At 33.3% G+C, this 19,100-nt stretch overlaps 1 long non-coding RNA gene across 2 annotated transcripts; it reads left to right on the top strand.

Moving 5' to 3' along the window:
• The first annotated feature begins 2,098 nt into the window (after positions 1-2,098).
• On the top strand, positions 2,099-17,722 carry LOC140852595 (uncharacterized). Of its 2 annotated transcripts, none has more exons than XR_012135478.1 (3): positions 2,099-2,650; positions 2,800-3,100; positions 16,593-17,721. It is a non-coding gene; the product is annotated as an uncharacterized lncRNA (long non-coding RNA). The 2 variants fall into 2 exon arrangements; XR_012135479.1 differs by adding an exon at positions 8,487-9,045 and having other exon boundaries at positions 2,124-3,100; positions 16,613-17,722.
• Positions 17,723-19,100: the final 1,378 nt, after the last annotated feature.

The following is a 19,100-nucleotide window of genomic DNA, read 5'->3' as shown; positions in this document are numbered from 1 at the left end:
CGGTATTGAAATCTCAAAGAGGGGTCTGCTACCCTCTCGGGTATAGTCGTATGCCATAATGTACTTGAACTGATATAAATAATACCGTGAATATCACGAGTAGATATCAGTTGAATCCAAGCTGTAAGCGCTGGATTACTGTGAAAATGACCTTAAGCTCTTGAGAAGAATTAAGGATATATTCTTAATTTGGAGAAGGATCAAAGCTAAGAGTGGGAGGATACACCAATTTAAATTTTATGACTGATATTGATTGTAGAATGTCTACATTATGAGGTGTGTTCCTATGTCAATATTTTGAAAGTGTTTCAAATAATCGATCAATGAAAATTGAGTACACTGTAGATGTGTAGGATGCATTCTGATTTTAATATTAGTTGCAGAATTGATTGTCATGTCATTAGATGCCGTGACACTATACTGCAAAGACAATGGTATCATAGCTCTTGCTAAGGAGCCTAGGTCTTACCAGATATCCAAGCACATAGAATAGTAGAACACGTGACAACCTCGAATAGAAATACATAGAGGTGCAGAGAGCAAACTTCACATGTGATGTGGATGATCCACTGGTAAGTCACTTAGCCAGCCTAAGACTAAAAGCTTGTCTTGTGAAGATAGGGCTTGGTACATGACAGATTGGCTTTAGTATAAATGAAAGATTATTGGATATATGTCCTAGAAGCTAATCTTGGCTGACACATTTTATATCTCTAGGACATGATTTTATACTTATTGGGCAGTTATATTATCATTCATGTTTATGTATCCATGAATCATCCAAGGGATTAACAAGATGATGACACATATTCTCAAAGAGTTGAGAATTTGAGGCATGTGTCATTAATGGTTGATTCCTAAATTGCTCCTGATCATAAGATCATCATGGGGATAGTAATTAATCCAGATAAATCAGTGTACGAATCGCTTTCTTCAGACAGATGGATCTCGAATCTGCAGTATAGAGACACTGGAGCAAAAGTGCAGGTGGTTGTTAGAGAATAACTAGCACTAAGCGTGACCAACATGAGAAGTCACATGGATGTCTGCTCACTCGTTCATGATTTTTTTGATGTTGCAGTTGCATGAGTAGTCCTTTAACTTGAGATGACACTATTACTCGCAGTGAGGCTGCTGGAGTTTGACTGACACATCAACATGGGTCTCAAGGAGCTCTTGCAGTGGATGTTGACGACAGTTGGTCCACTATAGGAGTGGGATGTTCATCAAGATGGGATCTATCAACCGTAATAGAAGAGAGTAGTCCTATGAGATTTAAGAGGCTGAGTCCTTAAGTCTATGGCCATAGCATTGTAATTGATGGAAAAGAGTTTTCATAGAGTCACATATGGACTCGAGCTGATTGAATCTATCATATAACTGATGTTAAGGTTTGACGATTCATTCATGACCTGCCATCTGGTCGGGACTCGTGATAGAGAGATGTATCATGTGCTAATCGTACCTAAAAATTCATATTTTATTCTGCTGGATTGCCACTACATACTGTTAGATGTCACTAGTGGATTGTGAGACTCATAAGGATCATCTTGATGATTAATGATCCTTGGTGGGCAGAGGTGAAACTGTTTCAATTCATTAAAAAGTGTTTCAATGATATTGTGATAGAGATCATAATATATCTCACTATCAGACAGAATAGAACCTATGGGGTCACACACAAAAGAGGCTTTTGACTGATCAGATGGTTGAATTACGATTATGAATCGTAAAAAAGATTTGATTATCAATTTGATTGATAACTGATCTAATGCAAATATTGTATTATGTAACTCGCTAAAGAGTTAGTGAGTTATAGGAGGATTAATTAATAATAAAATTACTAATTGGTTCAATTTGATTGAGCATTGGGACTTGTATCAAGTCCAATTTGATTGAATTTAATTTGACTCATTTTGGATTTGATTTGATCAACCCTATGGGGTTATAAGATAATCCTAAAAAGATTGGATGATTCATCCCAGTTGAATTAGGATTTGAATTTGATCTAATTTTTAATTAGACTAGGATGTATGTATTCTTAATTGGACTGAAAATCTTTATTTCATGGTGCACCAAATCTTAATTGGATTAGGATTAAAATTCAGCACCAAGAAAGAATCCAACAGGACTAGAACTCCTCCAATTAGGAGACATCCAATCTAAATTAATAAGGCTCCAAATCAGATTTGGACTCCTATTTATTTGAGTCTAATATGGTCCTAAAATGATTAGGACTAATTGGTATTTGAATTGGGTTTAAAACAGCCATTAAACAAGAGTTCCATGATCTTGAAACTCTTCCCTATCCATGCGCCATATAAGCCTCACGCCAACTATTTTGTGCACCACCTACCAACCAGCTTTTAACGTAATTTTTCCCTTCCTTTAACGTGTAAGAAAGAAGAATTTTCTCCCTTGAATTATCGTGTAAAATCTGGGTATGGGCGGCATCCAAAAATTGCAAGAGTCCATGAATTCTTGGACTCTATTTTCTAACCAAACTCTAACTCATCTTATGCCTATAAATTCACCACCTCTTGGGATGTTGAAGTGGGGATTAGCAACAGGTTTTGATGCCCAAAATTAGAGAAGAAGGCATGGAGAAAAATAAGGAGAGAGGGGATGGCATCTTGGTGCAAGGTGTGAGGTTTGTTACAACTATCTCTTCTTTCTTGCAACAACCAAGGGTTGGTTGTTTAGACATCTCTATCTCTCTCTTTTATCCATGTTTAGACATGAATGCCTCCTCCTCCTTTTATCTAAAAGTTGGATAAAATTATTACATCTCTATTGTAGAGACTTGGTGTATGGATTTTAGGAAGAAAAGAGAAGAAAGGATTCTTCTCATGATCTCTAGTGTAGAGATCAAGATCCTCTTATATCTTCTTGTTCTCTAAGAGTATCTTAGGAGAAAAAAAAAATTCAACCAAGATGCGATCTCTGCAAGGGAGCTAGCACTCTGGTGAGATCAAAAGGCTTCTGACCAGATCAGAGTCTCGTGTGGATACCCATAGAGGTCGGATGCTTGTGCGGCTACAAGGAACCTTCGAAGGACATCCTTGATCATCTATTCGCATTAAAGATTGACTATATTCAGGTATGTTTTATATTTATTTTTTTCTATTTGATTTCTGTATCTGAATTTTATCTCACATATGATGATTCTGATTATGGTTTGAAGATATGATCTTATGCATGCTTAGATTAAATTAGATTTAATACAAAAAATTTTAAAATTTCGCTGCGTATTCTTTTTGTAAAACATGCATGCATCAAACCATAAAACTTCAATAGTGGTATCAGAGTCATATCATATGCATAAGATTTAGATTTAGATTTAAAATCTGTAGAGAAAAATTTCAGATCTGAAAGATTTTGATATCGTTCTGACATAAGGTTGCCTTGACATAATTTGTTATACTATATGGTTGTCCTAGAACGATGTTAAAATTTTCAATTAGATTGAACATTTAGATCTGATTTTTAAAGCATATATGTGATATATATTTTGTTATTTAGATCTGAAAAGAATTTCGAGATCTATTTTGATTTATATATATGATATATGAAAGTTTGTTTAGGGCTGAAATTATTTCAATGATCTGAACTAGTTTATGTATATGATACATATTTGTATGCATAATCTAAAATTATTTCAAAATAAAAATATACTCTTCATGCAAAAAATTTAGATCTGAAAATTTGATTTAAGATCTGAAATTAGTGATTGTGCATGAGGGATTGATTATAGGTAAATCAAATTAGGTCATGTAATTGGATTACATAAAAAGGGTTTCTGATTTGATCATATTGGATCTAAATCAATTTAGCAGTTAATCTCGAGTCAAGTATTGATTAGGGTGAGATCAATAGAACCTTAGATCATACAATTATTGTTGATCGAATCGATTGACATCCATATGTAGAATCAATTAATCTAAGGACCTAATTCGGCTCTGTGGTTCGAGTCTGATTCACCTAAGCTAACCTATTCGGATCAATTATCCAACTGGTGTCTAAGGCAAGTGATTGAAAGGTGGTTATTTAATTGATTTCGTTCGTTACCTGATCAATTTATTGGTATCTAAGAAAAGCAATGGAGGGAACCCCCATCAATCTCCACTTACCTGGCCAATTTGAAGATTCAGTCTCAAATATGGTTGCTTGGTGGTTTGATTTAGCCCATGCCAATTACATCAATCATGTGATGACTGATTAGATGAGATCTAAATCCAAATCTCTCCACAAAATATTAAGTCTAAGGTCTTCCACCGTTGTAAATATGCGGACGTGCTACCGGCGTTGATTGTTCTCGACTGGTTATAGTGGTTCAGTTACATCGAGAACACGCAATCACTCTATTAGCAAAGAGTTGCTGTGGGGTAAAGATGGGGTTGGACCCAATAACTGTTAGGTGAGGGATCTAATGATGATTTTGTACCTGCTTGTGAATGGTGGATCAGACTTAATTAAGAAGTGTGGGCAATAACTATTAGGTGAGCCCACATGACTTAGAGATCAAGTGGCTGTAATATGCTTAGAGAAGCATCTGAGCAAAAAGTTATCCATACATCGGTATTTATTCGTGTTACCAATAACTGTTAGGTGAGATGCACAGCATCAGTGGGACTGCAGCACTCACTAGAAATCTAATTGTCACATCAGAATTTTATTTCTCCACCCGAAGAGTGTGGAAGATCTGATAAAATAGTTGGAGTCTCTTTTTGCATTTAAAAATTTTTAGTACAAATAAAAATAAGTACAAACATCCAATTAGAATCTTTGCTCTCTGCTATTCATTGTGTCAGCTTCCAACCTCTAGCTTGAGTCCTAGATATCAACCGATTAACTGAAACTGAGTACATAGACTGGCTCACAAATCTAAAAATTATTCTTAATTTTAAAAAATTAAGCTATGTTCTCTATCAGATTATTCTAATGTTAACAATCATCTAACCCATAATCAATGAGCTATACTTGATGAGTGGATGGACAATGATAATTAAGATAAGTGCTATGCATGAGCACATGTTCACTGCCTACGACATGTTGATTCATTTACAAGTATTGTGAGATCATCAGAGTCATACAGCATATGTGATGCGTGATGAGCAGTCAGTTAATGATCGTTATTTGATAATGATAAGGACATTAAGGAGCTCAAAAGGCTCGATATGATCATACACAAGGAATTGCTTGTGGATTTGATCCTGCGATCCCTGATTAGTTTATATGGATAGTTTATGGTAAATTACCATATAAAAACCATTAAGGCATCTTATCTAAATTGGTCAATATGTTGCTAACAAAGAAACCTTGAAAAGTTTAGAGATAAATACCTGGAGAGCCTAAAAAATAAAGATGCACTTAGAGTAAGTATGTCAAAATTGTCAATGTTATCCTTACAATTTTTTTTTCTTCCAGTTGAGTTATAGACTCTAGTGTAGAGTCGATGGGAAGGTAGAGGGCAGAGGAACTAACCCTTGAATTCGATATAAGGCAACAGTTGCTACTGCAGCCATGGGTATCTGTCCTTTGTGATCATCGTTTGGATTAAGTTCTAAGAGACAGTCTCTATCATTTGCATGGTGATGCATATGTAAACTTAATTGAGCAATCAGTGAATGCCATTAGATCTGAGAGATCCAAAATTAGATAAGCTTAAAGTATATGTGGACCTTTAAGCTAGATCGTATTGGAGAAGAAATGATTAACAAACTAAAGAAATATGAGCTTGGGCTCATTGACTGTTGAGTCAAATCTAGTTTGTGTATCATCTCTTTGAGGAAATATGATCAAGCTACTCTTTAGGACAAGAGATAAAGGACCACTGAGATACTTATCTAGTACATATTTGATGTGTGTAGCCATGTAATGTGCTAACAAGGAGCTGTCTTACTTTGTATATGAGATACAAAATCTAAATTTTTGAAAAGTTCAAAGAATTCAGATATGAGAAGAGAAGCAAATCAAAAAATTTTAAAGATACTTCGATCAGATCGAAGATGTAATACCAATAAAAAAAATTTATCGGTTATCTCATAAAATGCATAATTTCATATTGGACTGCTCTTAGTATATCTCAACTCAACGAGATAAGAAGAGTTAAGGGACTATATGAGATATGGTCTGGTTCATAATGGACTTCACTGATTTATGTTTCTTTAGGGACATACTTTATTTCTATGAAATTAGATTCTCTCTAAACTTGTTCTTACCACATCGTATGAGATATGGCATATGGTGAGAACTGAATCTTGATTATTTTGATATTCAAGGATGTCCAGTCTGTATCTAAGACAGCAGATAGATATATTAGAGAATAGATCTATAAAGCTCATCCTAAAAGAGTTTGGGATATTACTTTCTGAAAAGATTGCAATATTATTGTGACCCGACATGCTATCTTCTTGGAAAATTGTTTAACCAAGATAAAGTAGTGGGAGGAAAGTTAAGCTCAAAGAGAGTATCTCTGAAAAGCAATGAGCCTTGGGACCTTAAGAACCTATTCATCATGAGCCAATAGACGTATATTCTTTTCCACCTCGTACACTTGGTAGGATCTTCTATCCTCTCGAAAGGTACTTGGGTATGCTTAACAGAGGATGTAGAAAAAGTTATTTTCTAATGAGAGATGGGGAGCATAGAGATGATCCCAAAGCCTACAATGAGGCGATGTGAGACATCGACTCTAAGGAAGGATGTGAAATAGCTTTCTTGAGAAGAGATCTTTTGAAGATTTTTATATAGAATAACTTATGGATTTCACTTCTTATGATAGGAGATCACAAAGTCTATAATAATCTTGGAGTTGGAACAAGTCATTTTGATGATATGATCAAATTGTTTAATCAGATATGAGAAATTATGAATTTCAAAAAAGACAGTAGGAGTGTCCAAAACTGACATCGATTAAAATATGATTGAATATAGATTTCTCCATGAAAGACATAAAGCAGGCATCTTAAAAATCTATAGAGATAGATGCAACTAGATGCTTGTTTTTTACAGATAAAGTACAGAGACTGGATGCTGAAAGAGTTCAGCATAGAAATCTCAGAAAGCTACTGGAGTTTGACTGACACATCAACATGGGTCTCAAGGAGCCCTTGTAGTGGATGTCGGTGATAGTTGGTCCACTGTAGGAATGGGGTGTGCATCAAATGGGATCTATCAATCCTAGCAGAAAAGAGTAGTCTATAAAATTTAAGAGGCTGAGTCCTTAAGTCTATGGCCATAGCATTGTGATTGATGGAAAAGAGTTTTCATAAAGTCATATATGGACTCGAGCTGATTGAATCTATCATATGATCGATGTTGAGATTTGACGATTCATCCATAACCTACCATCTGGTCGAGACTCACGATAGAGAGATTGTATCATATACTAACTGCACCTAGAGGTTCATATTTTATTCTGCTGGATTGCCACTACATACTGCTAGGTGTCACTGGTGGATTGTGAAACTCACAAGGATCATCTTGATGATCAATGATTCTTGATGGACAGAGTTGGAATTATTGCAATCCATTGAAAAGTGTTTCAATGATATTGTGATAGAGATCACAATATATTTCACTATCATACATAATAGAACCTATGAGGTCACACACAAAAGGGGCTTTTGACTGGTCAGATTGTTGAATTACGATTATGAAATCGTAAAAAGGATTTGATTATCAATTTGATTGATAATTGATCTAATGTAAATATTGTATTATATAACTCGCTAAAGAGTTAGTGAGTTATAGGAGGATTAATTAACAATAGGATTGCTAATTGACTCAATTTGATTGAGCATTGGGACTTGTATCAAGTCCAATTTGATTGGATTTAATTTGACTCATTTTGGATTTGATTTGATCAACCCTATGGGGTTATAGGATAACCCCAAAAAGATTGGATGATTAGTCCCAGTTGAATTAGGATTTGGATTTGATCCAATTTTTAATTAGACTAGGATGCATGTATTCTTAATTGGACTAGAAATCTTCATTTCATGATGTACCAAATCCTAATTTGATTAGGATTAAAATTCAGCACCAAGAAAGAATCCAACAGGACTAGGACTTCTCCTCCAATTAGGAGACATCCAATCTAAATTAATTGGGCTCCAAATCAGATTTGAATTTCTATTTATTTGAGTCTAATATGGTCCTAATATGATTAGGACTAATTGATATTTTAATTGGATTTAAAATAGCCATTAAACAAGAGTTCCATGATCACGAAACTCTTCCCTATCCATGCGCCATATAAGCCTCACGCCAACTATTTTTTTGTGCGCGACCTACCAACCAGGTTTTAACATGATTTCTCCCTTCCTTTAATGTGTAAGAAAGAAGGATTTTCTCTCTTGAATTATCGTGTAAAATCTGGGTATGGGCGGCATCCAAAAATTGCAAGAGTTCATGAATTCTTGGACTCTATTTCCTAACCAAACTCTAACTCATGTTATGCCTATAAATTCCCCACCTCTTAGGATGTTGAAGTGGGGATTAGCATCAGGTTTTGATGCCCAAAATCAGAGAAGAAGGCATGAAGAAAAATAAGGAGAGAGGGGACGGCATCTTGGTACAAGGTGTGAGGTTTGTTACAACTATCTCTTCTTTCTTGCAAAACCAAGGGTTGGTTGTTTAGACATCTTTATCTCTCCCTCTTGTCCATATTTAGACATGAATGTCTCCTCCTCTCTTTGTCCAAAAGTTAGACAAAGTTATTACATCTCTATTGTAGAGTTTTGGTGTATGAATTTTAAGAAGAAAAGAAAAGAAAGGGTTCTTCTCATAATCTCTAGTGTAGAGATCAAAATCCTCCTACATCTTCTTGTTCTCTAAGAATGTCTTAGGAGAAAAGAAAATTTTAAACATCAATATGCGATCTCTGCAAGGGAGCTAGTATCCCGATGAGATCAAAAGACTTCTGATCAGATCAGAATCTCGTGTGGATACCCGTAGAGGCCGGATACTTATGCGGCTATAAGGGACCTTCGAAGGATATCCATGATCATCTGTTCACGTTGAAGATTGATCAATGTCCAGGTATGTTTTATATTTATTTTTCTCTATTTGATTTCTGTATCTGAATCTTATCTCATATTGATGATTCTGGTTATGGTTTGAAGATATGATCTTATGCATATTTAAATTAAATTAGATTTAATCTGAAAAATTTTAAAATTCTACTGCATACTCCTTTTGTAAAACATACATGCATGAAACCATAAAACTCCAACACTAGCCTGGGCCACACGCCCTACGCATGCCTGGGCCGAGCCCGCATGCTGCGCCATAGCCTGCCGCACACCAAGCCTCCTGCGAGCCTTTCTCAATGGGGTTTCTCTTCCTGGGCTTTCTTCACGCTATGGTTTCACCTGTGGGCTCCCTGTGGATCGAATTTCAAGATATTTTTCTTAATAATTTAAAATTTATAGATGAAGGTGAGAGCCTGTCTTCTAGAGAGTGCACACCATTTCTTTCTCCTAAGGGCCATAAGGGTGCACCTAAATTGTAGGGAATAACAGCTTGCACATCCTAAGATTGCATTTGATGCATCACCAAGCAATCTTGGAAGGTAATCTAGATTGTCTTCAAGATTGAATGCTACCATTAAATTGTCAGTAATGTTGATTATTGTGTTTGGTATATGTAAGTAATATTATAGTAAAATTATTGAAAATCTTAATTGACATGTTTGGTATGACAATTAGATTACCAATAATATAAATCAAATTTCTAATATACCCCATTAACCTTATAATAATAATAATAATAATAATAATAATAATAATAATAATAATATATTATATTAGATTATTATATATAATGATATTTTTATAATTATTATAATATAATATAATATATTTTAATATAGTATATTATATTATGATATTATAATAAACATTATAATATATATATTATATTATTTTAATAATATGGTAATATAATATATTATACTATATTATTATATAATAATATTATATTATTTATTATGTTATATTAATAAAATATTTATTATAATATATTATAATATTAATATATTAATATATTATAATATATTATAATATAATCTTATAATAATATAATTAATATATTGTTATATAGAATAATATTTATGTAATATATATTAGAATATATTTATATAATATGTAATATTATATGATAATATAATAATAAATTATTATAATATAATATAATATACTATATTATTATTATAATAATATTATATTATATACTATATTATATTAATATAAGATATTAATATAATATAACATATATTATTATAATATATTATAATATATAGTAATGTAATATTAATAATATTTATATAATTAATATAATATAATATATTTTAATATAGTATATTATAATATTAAATTATGATAATTATATTATATTATATTATTTTAAAATTATAATAAGGTAATATATTATACTATATTATTATATATAATAATATTATATGATATATTATGATATATTAATAAAAGATATTATTATAATATATTATAATATAATAATATAACAATATAATTAATATATTGTTATATAGAATAATATTTATATAATATATATTACAATATATTAATATAATACATAATATTATATGATAATATAATAATAAATTATTATAAGATAATATAATATACTATTTTGTTATATATAATAATATTATATTATATACTATGTTATATTAATATAATATGACATATATTATTGTAATATATTATAATAATAATATAATAATATATAGTAATATAATAATATTATATAATATAACAATATAATATAATATAATTTATTGTTATATATAATAGGATTTATATAATATATATTATAATATATTATTATATGCTATATTATTGTAATATAATATAGTTACTATAAAAATATAATAATAATATAATAATAGCATATTATATTATAATATATTATATCATCTTATTATATATAATAAGGGGAGAGTGAGAACCATCGGGGGAGGGGGTGGAGGGATAGATTTTGTGTAATTTTTTTTTTAACAATAATTTTATTCAAAAATTATTTTGCAACATTATCAAACAAGTGGTAATCTGGATTGCCATCTAAGGTAATCTAGATTGTCAAGACAATCTAAATTGTCATCCAAAAACATACTAAACACAGTAATCTAATGAATCCATTTTAATTGTCAGCAATCTGGATAGATTGTCGGCTACCAAACGCAACCTAAGTTCGTTAGAATTACATGGTAAAGAGCGGAGTTGGGAATTTATCGCCTAGCGAATGGAAGGCTTTGGAATTTCTTCGGCGTGGTCACGGGAGTTCACATGGTAGTCGCTTGTTGGTTGTTCTAGCACCTCTCAACTGGACATGTGGAGGGCCGTCATTGGGATGCTAGCATCACGATGGATAGTAATCTAAATTTATCAATATGTAAAGATTTGGATCGGCAAATGCAAATCAAAATACTTGAAATTGACAGTTTTTCTAGCTAATTACTCCACCGGTTGGTTCCTTCCAAGTGGATGTATCACAGGCATGCTGGAGGAGTAGATAAATAATACCCCATATCGAATGCACCATATGAGCGTATATCATACTAATCATCTTATCTTCTTTCTGCGATTTCCATCTATCGTAGGCTCATCTCGAGCGATTGGCCAGAGAAAAGAGACAAATTGACCGGTATGGTGCACTAATATGTCCCAGGAAGTGACCATCAAATGCTGGCAAAAAAAAAAAAAAAAAATCCATTAATCTCGGGACAAGCTGGATTTTCTTATCTTCGCCTATGAACCACGTGCCTCTCATCAGCAATTCTCCCTCATCGTTGCATTAACGACGACATTAAAAAAGAAATAATCCATCTCAACGATAGCATTAACTAATTACAAACTTAATTTCGCGAAAACCTAACCTCCAAAATAAAAATCAAGAGAGTGGGGAGGGTGGGGTGTGTGTGGAGTTAAAAAGAGAAGTTCGAACTGCACAAAACGATTAATGATTAGATGCCACGTTACGATACCCGTGAGTCCAGTCACGTGCAGTGCGGCACGACGAAGGCCGGCTCGTTTCCGGGTACCGGCTCGTAGTAGAACGGTGCCGCCGGATGCTGCCACGCCATCCACCGGCGGGTCCCTTCCTCCGCGTCCTTCTTCTCACCGTTAGGTGACCGGACCTCCTCTGGGGGCGGCGCCGCCTCGGCCTCAGTCCGGTCCCTGATCCGGGGGATCGTCGAGATGTCCAGCGGCGAGAGGAGCGGGATCGCCACCTTCCACTCCGCGACGTTCGCCGGCGCGGGCTCCACCTGGATCGAGCTCGGTGCGTGCATCTGGAGCCGGCTCCTCTGCCGGCACAACTTACCGCTCGCCCTCCTTGGCGCCTCTGTCGACATATAGATTCGCCGGGGAATAAGAATAGCTTTATTCGGGATTTATAGGCTTGGAATAAGAATAGAGAGGAATGAAATATAAAGGAGGAGGGGAGCGGAGGAGGGGTCCTTTTATAGGTCTAGCGAGAGAAGGGGAGGGGAGGATTGGAGGAGGAGAGGAGAAGGTAACAGAAGGAAGGAGGAATAAGTGTGGAAAGCATTGGCCGAGTGGAGGTCCCCATCTTCCTTTGTCTTTTTCTCTGCCACATCCTCCTCCTTTGTCGTTTATCAAAGGAAAAAGAAAATGTTGAAGAATTTTATGGGCACGCATCTGAAAACTCTCCCCTCGAAAATAAACATCACGTGCTTGACAATCTCCACACATTCGCATTCCAATTTCTATTTTACAAGTAGGCTGCGTACAAAGATCGGAGTGAAATAAGGATTGGACTTCTCCTGCTAATGAAGTTCTTTAATTTCATAGCTGAAAAAATATATAAATAAAAAAAAAATAAAATTACACATCCAAATGAGACCCTTTATGAATAAAGACCGTCTACATCCTCATTCTTCCTCATCAAGCTTTTTTATTCATCCTCTTTCTCATTAAGCTATTTTTTTCATCTATAAAGTCTTCGTTTTGAGTCTTTTTCTCATCTTTCAGATTTCATGCACCAACTTTTATATCTGTGAGATTTTCCTCGAGTTTCTTAATGATATATATTATAAATTTCACTGATACACAGTACATGATTAAATGATATATACTATATGGCTTACTAATATATACTATAAACTTTCTTGATACAGATCCAACAACGATCAAATACATATTTACAACTAAATCGATATATAATATTTCGAATATGATGTTCACCAATACATTATATATGGCTAGTTGATACATATCTAGCAACATATTCATCTAACATCCGAATATACACCTCTAGATAAAGTGTAATATATAGTTTCTATAGTATAGTGCTCACCAATACACAGTACATGATCAAATGACACATACTACATATCTTATTGATACACATTATAAGTTTTTCTGATTTACTCCCAGCAGCGGCCCAATAACATATACAGGTAAATTGATATATAGTTTACAGAATTTAGTATTCATCAATATACAATATATAAATGGTTGATACACAAATGACAAAACATTCATCCGACGTCCCAATACATACCTTTAGATAAATTGATATACAGTTTGTAAAATATAGTACTCACAAATAAGTCATTTAATATATATCATTTATAGTATGTATTAGTAAGAGGCTCGAAGAAGATCTCATAGATAGAAGAGATGATACGTGAAATTTGGATAGGAGAAAGAGACTCGGAAGGAAAACCTTACGGATGGAACAAATGGCTTGATGAGGAAGAGGATGGATAGAAAAAATTAATAAGAAAAAAGAGGATATAGACATTCTTTCCTCATGAAGGGTCTCTCTTGGATGTGTAACTTTATTTTCTTTTTTTTTTTTTTTTTTTTAGTTATGAAATTAATGGATTTCATTAGTAAAAAAAAAATTTTATTTCTATTTGACTTCTAATTTTCTCTTTGAGATATGAGAAAAAAGAAATGAGGCAAGAAAATAGACTTGTCATGTATGATGGTCTATAGTGCCCACCCCATATGATTTATGTCCGAGTCATAGGATAGTATTTTATGGTGATAGAAATTATACCATGATTTTATACCTTACTGCACTGTTTGCACCAGCATGATCGTGCACCATACCAATTATCGCGTCCCCTCTCTCCTGCACGAGATTGTTGGGATGTCTTTGGTGCATAGTTAAGTCCATCGGGTTATGGCCAGGGGGCAGGATGGACTACATGTTGAAGTCGTTTTTAGTGTAATATTTGTGAGGTTCAGTTTTCAACTAACCATCAATTTAATAGTAGGTGATTGACGTAGGTGATATGTTATTTATATTGTTCAATCATTCACTCTGTATGGGCAATGGTGGATGAATAATTGAACTCATGAATTGTTTGAGAATTATTATGCATGATAAAAAAAGAAGAGAGAAAAAAAAAAAAAAAAAAAAAAGGAAAATGAGGAAGAAAAGAAAGATAGGTAAAAAGAGCAATTCAATATTTTATATTCTCAAATCTCAGTAATACAAATAATGTCTCAATTAATATAGCAATAAATTTATATAGACAATCTAAAATCCTAATAAGAATCCACATAAAAATAAAATATCAAAATTTTTATAAAATTTTAATGTTAAAGTCTATAAAATCTCAGAGTCCACAAAAAAAAAATTTATAGTTCCCAGATAAAACAAAATTTTCTAATTTTCATGTTTACGCCTTCTGTCAAACTAATATATTGAAATAAAGGGGATTTAAACTAGAGGAGGATCTTCAATTGTCATGCATCAAACATGCCATTTGCCAGACCATGCGATGGAACTAGTTGCAATCAAGAGTTCTTAATGGATTCCATTGCAGTTTCTTTCCATTCCAATGGGACATTTACTGGAAAGAATGTGAAGAAAGTCCAATAGGAGGCAGCAATGCTTGCTAACACACACATATTAATGCAATAATTTTGGTAAGTTGGCAATATATTGCATCACCAGATTTTGCCAATATATTAGATTTTGTGCATCTTGAAACATCAAGGCTGGCACATGTGCTGCTGCAGTGCGACTGCTAAAGGATGCTTAGCTAAAACCAGGTGTTGTTGCATTGCATGGAAGTGAGATCAAGTTAGAGTACTTCCCAAGGGACCGTTGGGAAAAGTACCCAAAGAATTATTAACTAAAACTGATATTGTTCTCAGTATCAGTTCTGAAGCTCAATGATTGAACTAGAACAATTGACTGGATTTATTTGTGATAAAAAGTGATTATAATTACCATGCTGCCAATGAGTGTATTGTGAAGCAGCTCGGAAAGTATCAAAGCAATCGCGTGGGAGAGCATGAAGTTGAGATATCTCAAGGTATAAGGGGAAAAGAGGGAACATGATCAAAGAAATGTTATAGAAAATTCTCAAGTCAATGAAGTGGTAAAGGTCAACTTAATATTGGATATGCAATGAAAAACAATATTTTTTGGCAAAAAACAGCTCAATTTAGATTTTTTTTTTTTTGGGGATCATTATATCTCAGCTGCACTGACTATTTACTGAAAATGTGTCTAGTTATACACAATATTGTTTTATACTTGAATCCATTGACAATATGCATTTATTAAGATAGGTGCATACATTTAGGTGAAGGTAAGTGCATCAAGGTCCAACAAATTCAAAAGTGATTTTTTTTTTTTTTGTTTGTTTGTTTGTCACAACAAATGTTGCTTTTCTTTTGAAGTCATAAAGTTACCCCACTTTCTTTATCTGGTAATATCAACAAGAGCATAATCCAGTAATGCCAATCAGTAGACCAAAATCCAGTTGGTAATCCATCTTCTAATCTTTTAATTTGAAAAACCTGTTCCATCGTCGCTTTCACGACCTTCATACAGACTCATGTTTTTATTAAATTAACCTCAGTTCGTTTTTATTGTAATAGAAGGAAGCAATAATAGAAGTGCATAAATGCAATTATTAAGTCATGCAAATGATAAACGTATAAAACCATTCTTTGACTAGACTGACTTGGAGCTGAATACTAAAATTATTTCCATAGAGATAAACTGTCCTTCTATGAGAGCTCTATCATGAGCTGCTTATAGACCTCTAACTATGAACCATTCCATGCCCTGGAAGAAGGCGGCATCTTGTTTACCTTTTTGTATTACATGAAGAATCCTTCAAACAGTCCGTTGGAACATTGTCTGTTTCAATTGGCTGATACGATCGTTAGTTCAGTTAAGCTAAGTCTAAAATGTTTAATTCATTAATTGTTTCCCAATTCTGTAATCAATTTCAAGACAATAAACATAGTTGTTATATATTGCAGACTTCTTTTTACTCCGTCACCAGTGAAAAATTATATACTCTGTTACGACACTATCAATCACAATCACCCATTGATATATAGGTTTTATTCATACGTAAGTTTTCATCTTTTAGGTTAATCCCCATGGAGAAACTGTGCTCAGAGATAATAATTTTAATAGATCCATCGGAATATCTGGTTTGATTTGAATAAAATAGATTTTATCTAATTTAATTAAAATTTGAGATATAATATATAAATTTTAAAAAAATAATTAAAATAAATACAGATCAAATATAAATAATAATATATTTAATTTGGAACAAGTGATCCATTGCCATTCGTAGATGTGCTCTCTCTCGGCAAATTACCGTCGGTGTTCCACCACAAACTGACGGCTCCGTCTTGCCATTAAAAATACTGACGTGGGCGTTCCCATGTGGCGACGCGTGTCTTTGGACGCCGGAGATTCCACGGAAGAGGGTTGTCGAGTTTGGAGCCCTTGCGTCGCGGTTCGCCATCATCCCACCCCAGATGTTGACCACGTGGAAGCGCTTAAATCGCGCCCTGGTGCCGGCCGCTGTCGTTTGACCGGTTGTAGCCAAAATAACGGCATTAAGTTAGGCCCCGCTGTCGGCCGCCGTCGCTTCGACGAGGTGGCAAAAAAATAAAAGGCGCCGGTTCGTCCGCATGCGACGGTATTCAACAGAGCCCAGAGCCTTGGGAGAAGCCGGTGAAGGCTGCAAAGAATTACCGGAAGGATAGGAATTCTAGCTACTTTCTTTTGTCATGCACCGCGTTCTTGTACAATTTGGATGGGATCAGTGTCCCAAAAGGAGCCACTAGTTTACATATTGGTACTTGAAATTGAAGACCACCACATTTTTTTTGGTACATATGACCGAGCAATTTGTTTTGAGAAAGATTCTGATGTTATGATCCATCTACATATACCAGTTTCAGCAGATTGCAGATGTCTCTGGGCATATGAGCCAAAGTTGTTGGTTTCTAATGGTCTGCAGGTAACGACGAATGGCGCATTGGATTTTAGTGCCGCATGCAGTTAAGATTGTCTTCGAGACTTGTCGGACCAAGAAGCATCATCAGGCACGAGATAAAGATATGATTGATTTTTTCCATATTGTTTGGGAAAACTGGGCATTTCATACTAATTTGTGGACCTTACGTAACAAGAACATAATAGAGACTTTGGATTTAATTTGATGGTCAGATCTCCTACACTTTGATTTATGTAAGCATTAAATCTAATTCTTGTGTGGCTGTTCATGCATGAGACTCTAGACTGTCCATCTTCCTACTACTCTATGTATTCTCATGTTCAATGATATGCCTTATATATTTCAATCTTTATTCTAAAAGGAGAAAATTAGAGGAGTGCATCGTTCAAAGTTGAGCATTTGTCAATTTTAGTAACGAGTGTATTGAAGAATTTAGTTGTATGATGAAAACATTTTAGAACCTGCTTATATGATACCTATACTATCTAATATGTCATGATATCAACCAACCTCATTCTTTTAGCCATTAATAAAATTTATAATAGATAGTTCTGTTTAAGATGAGAGAGGTGTCGAGGAAGGATGTAGCACCTCATAATTTTTTGCTGTCGGTTTACTATGAAGCATAAATTGAAAGAAGAATAAATAGATGAAGAAGGATGGACAAGAGAGAATGGATGAATCTTCTATCCATCCTTTTATGTATGGTGAAATATGAAAGACTTAATAGAAATAATTTCTTTCTCTATTTGATATAAGAAGAATAAAAGAATGGATGATATTTATATGACATTTCTACTAAATTATTCTTTGATAAAAAATATTATTATTATCAATTTGTAATACTTATTTATATTAAAGAATGAGGACAATATATAAACTTATAAGCTTTATAATTTATAATTATATAAAATATAAATAAATATTTAATTTAATTTAATTAATAATTTTATATGAATTAATTTATTTATATACATTAATTATATAAATAACTATTAATTTATAATTTAATTTAAATAATTATTTATTTTATACAAATAGTTAGCCAAAAATAGTAAATAAAAATAAAAATAAAAAATAATTCTAATTATTTATTTATAAATACTGAAATTATGTACTAAAATTAAGGTAATTAGTAATAAAATGTGATAGTATGAGATTAATAATATAGATAGAATAAATATATATATATATATATATATATATATATATAAAGTGAATGAAAAAATAAAAAAAAATTATAATTTTATCAAAAAATAACAATGGATAAGTTTGTTAATATAAAAACTCGCCCACCAAATGTTCAACCCATCTTTTCTTGCATCCTCCCATTTTAGGATGTAAATTAGAATAGATAAACATTCCCTTCTTTTTATCCATCTTTTCTAAAATTTTTTAAACCAAACAAAGGACGAAGATTCATCCTTTCAATCTTATCTATCCTCTTTTTTATGATAATGTTCTAGGTATGACAGACATTTCACCATGATTTTAGTTACATCAAGAAAAAAAAAAGGTTTTGGGAGCTGAACAGTTTCCCAATTTGGAGAAAAACCACTTTTTAACCTGAAAAGCTGTTCTCACTACCAAAGAAAGGATTTTTTTTTTTTTTTTTTGGGTAGTTCTAACTGAAAAGCTGTTCTCACTGTTAACCCAGGGAGAATCAACAACCTCAATGGTGAGAAAGACGAAGTCATTTTTGGAATTAAATCAACCTTTAAAATCAGATCTAAGAAATAGATATCAATGGACACATGGAATTGCATTGAGCCACTTTGTAATGCATCGACTTGCACGTGTGCACAATGCGCGCTCA

This window comes from Elaeis guineensis, chromosome 11 (genome assembly GCF_000442705.2).
Source record: "Elaeis guineensis isolate ETL-2024a chromosome 11, EG11, whole genome shotgun sequence".
In the NCBI taxonomy this organism is placed as follows: domain Eukaryota; kingdom Viridiplantae; phylum Streptophyta; class Magnoliopsida; order Arecales; family Arecaceae; genus Elaeis; species Elaeis guineensis.
This window is presented reverse-complemented; position numbering and strand designations above follow the sequence as displayed.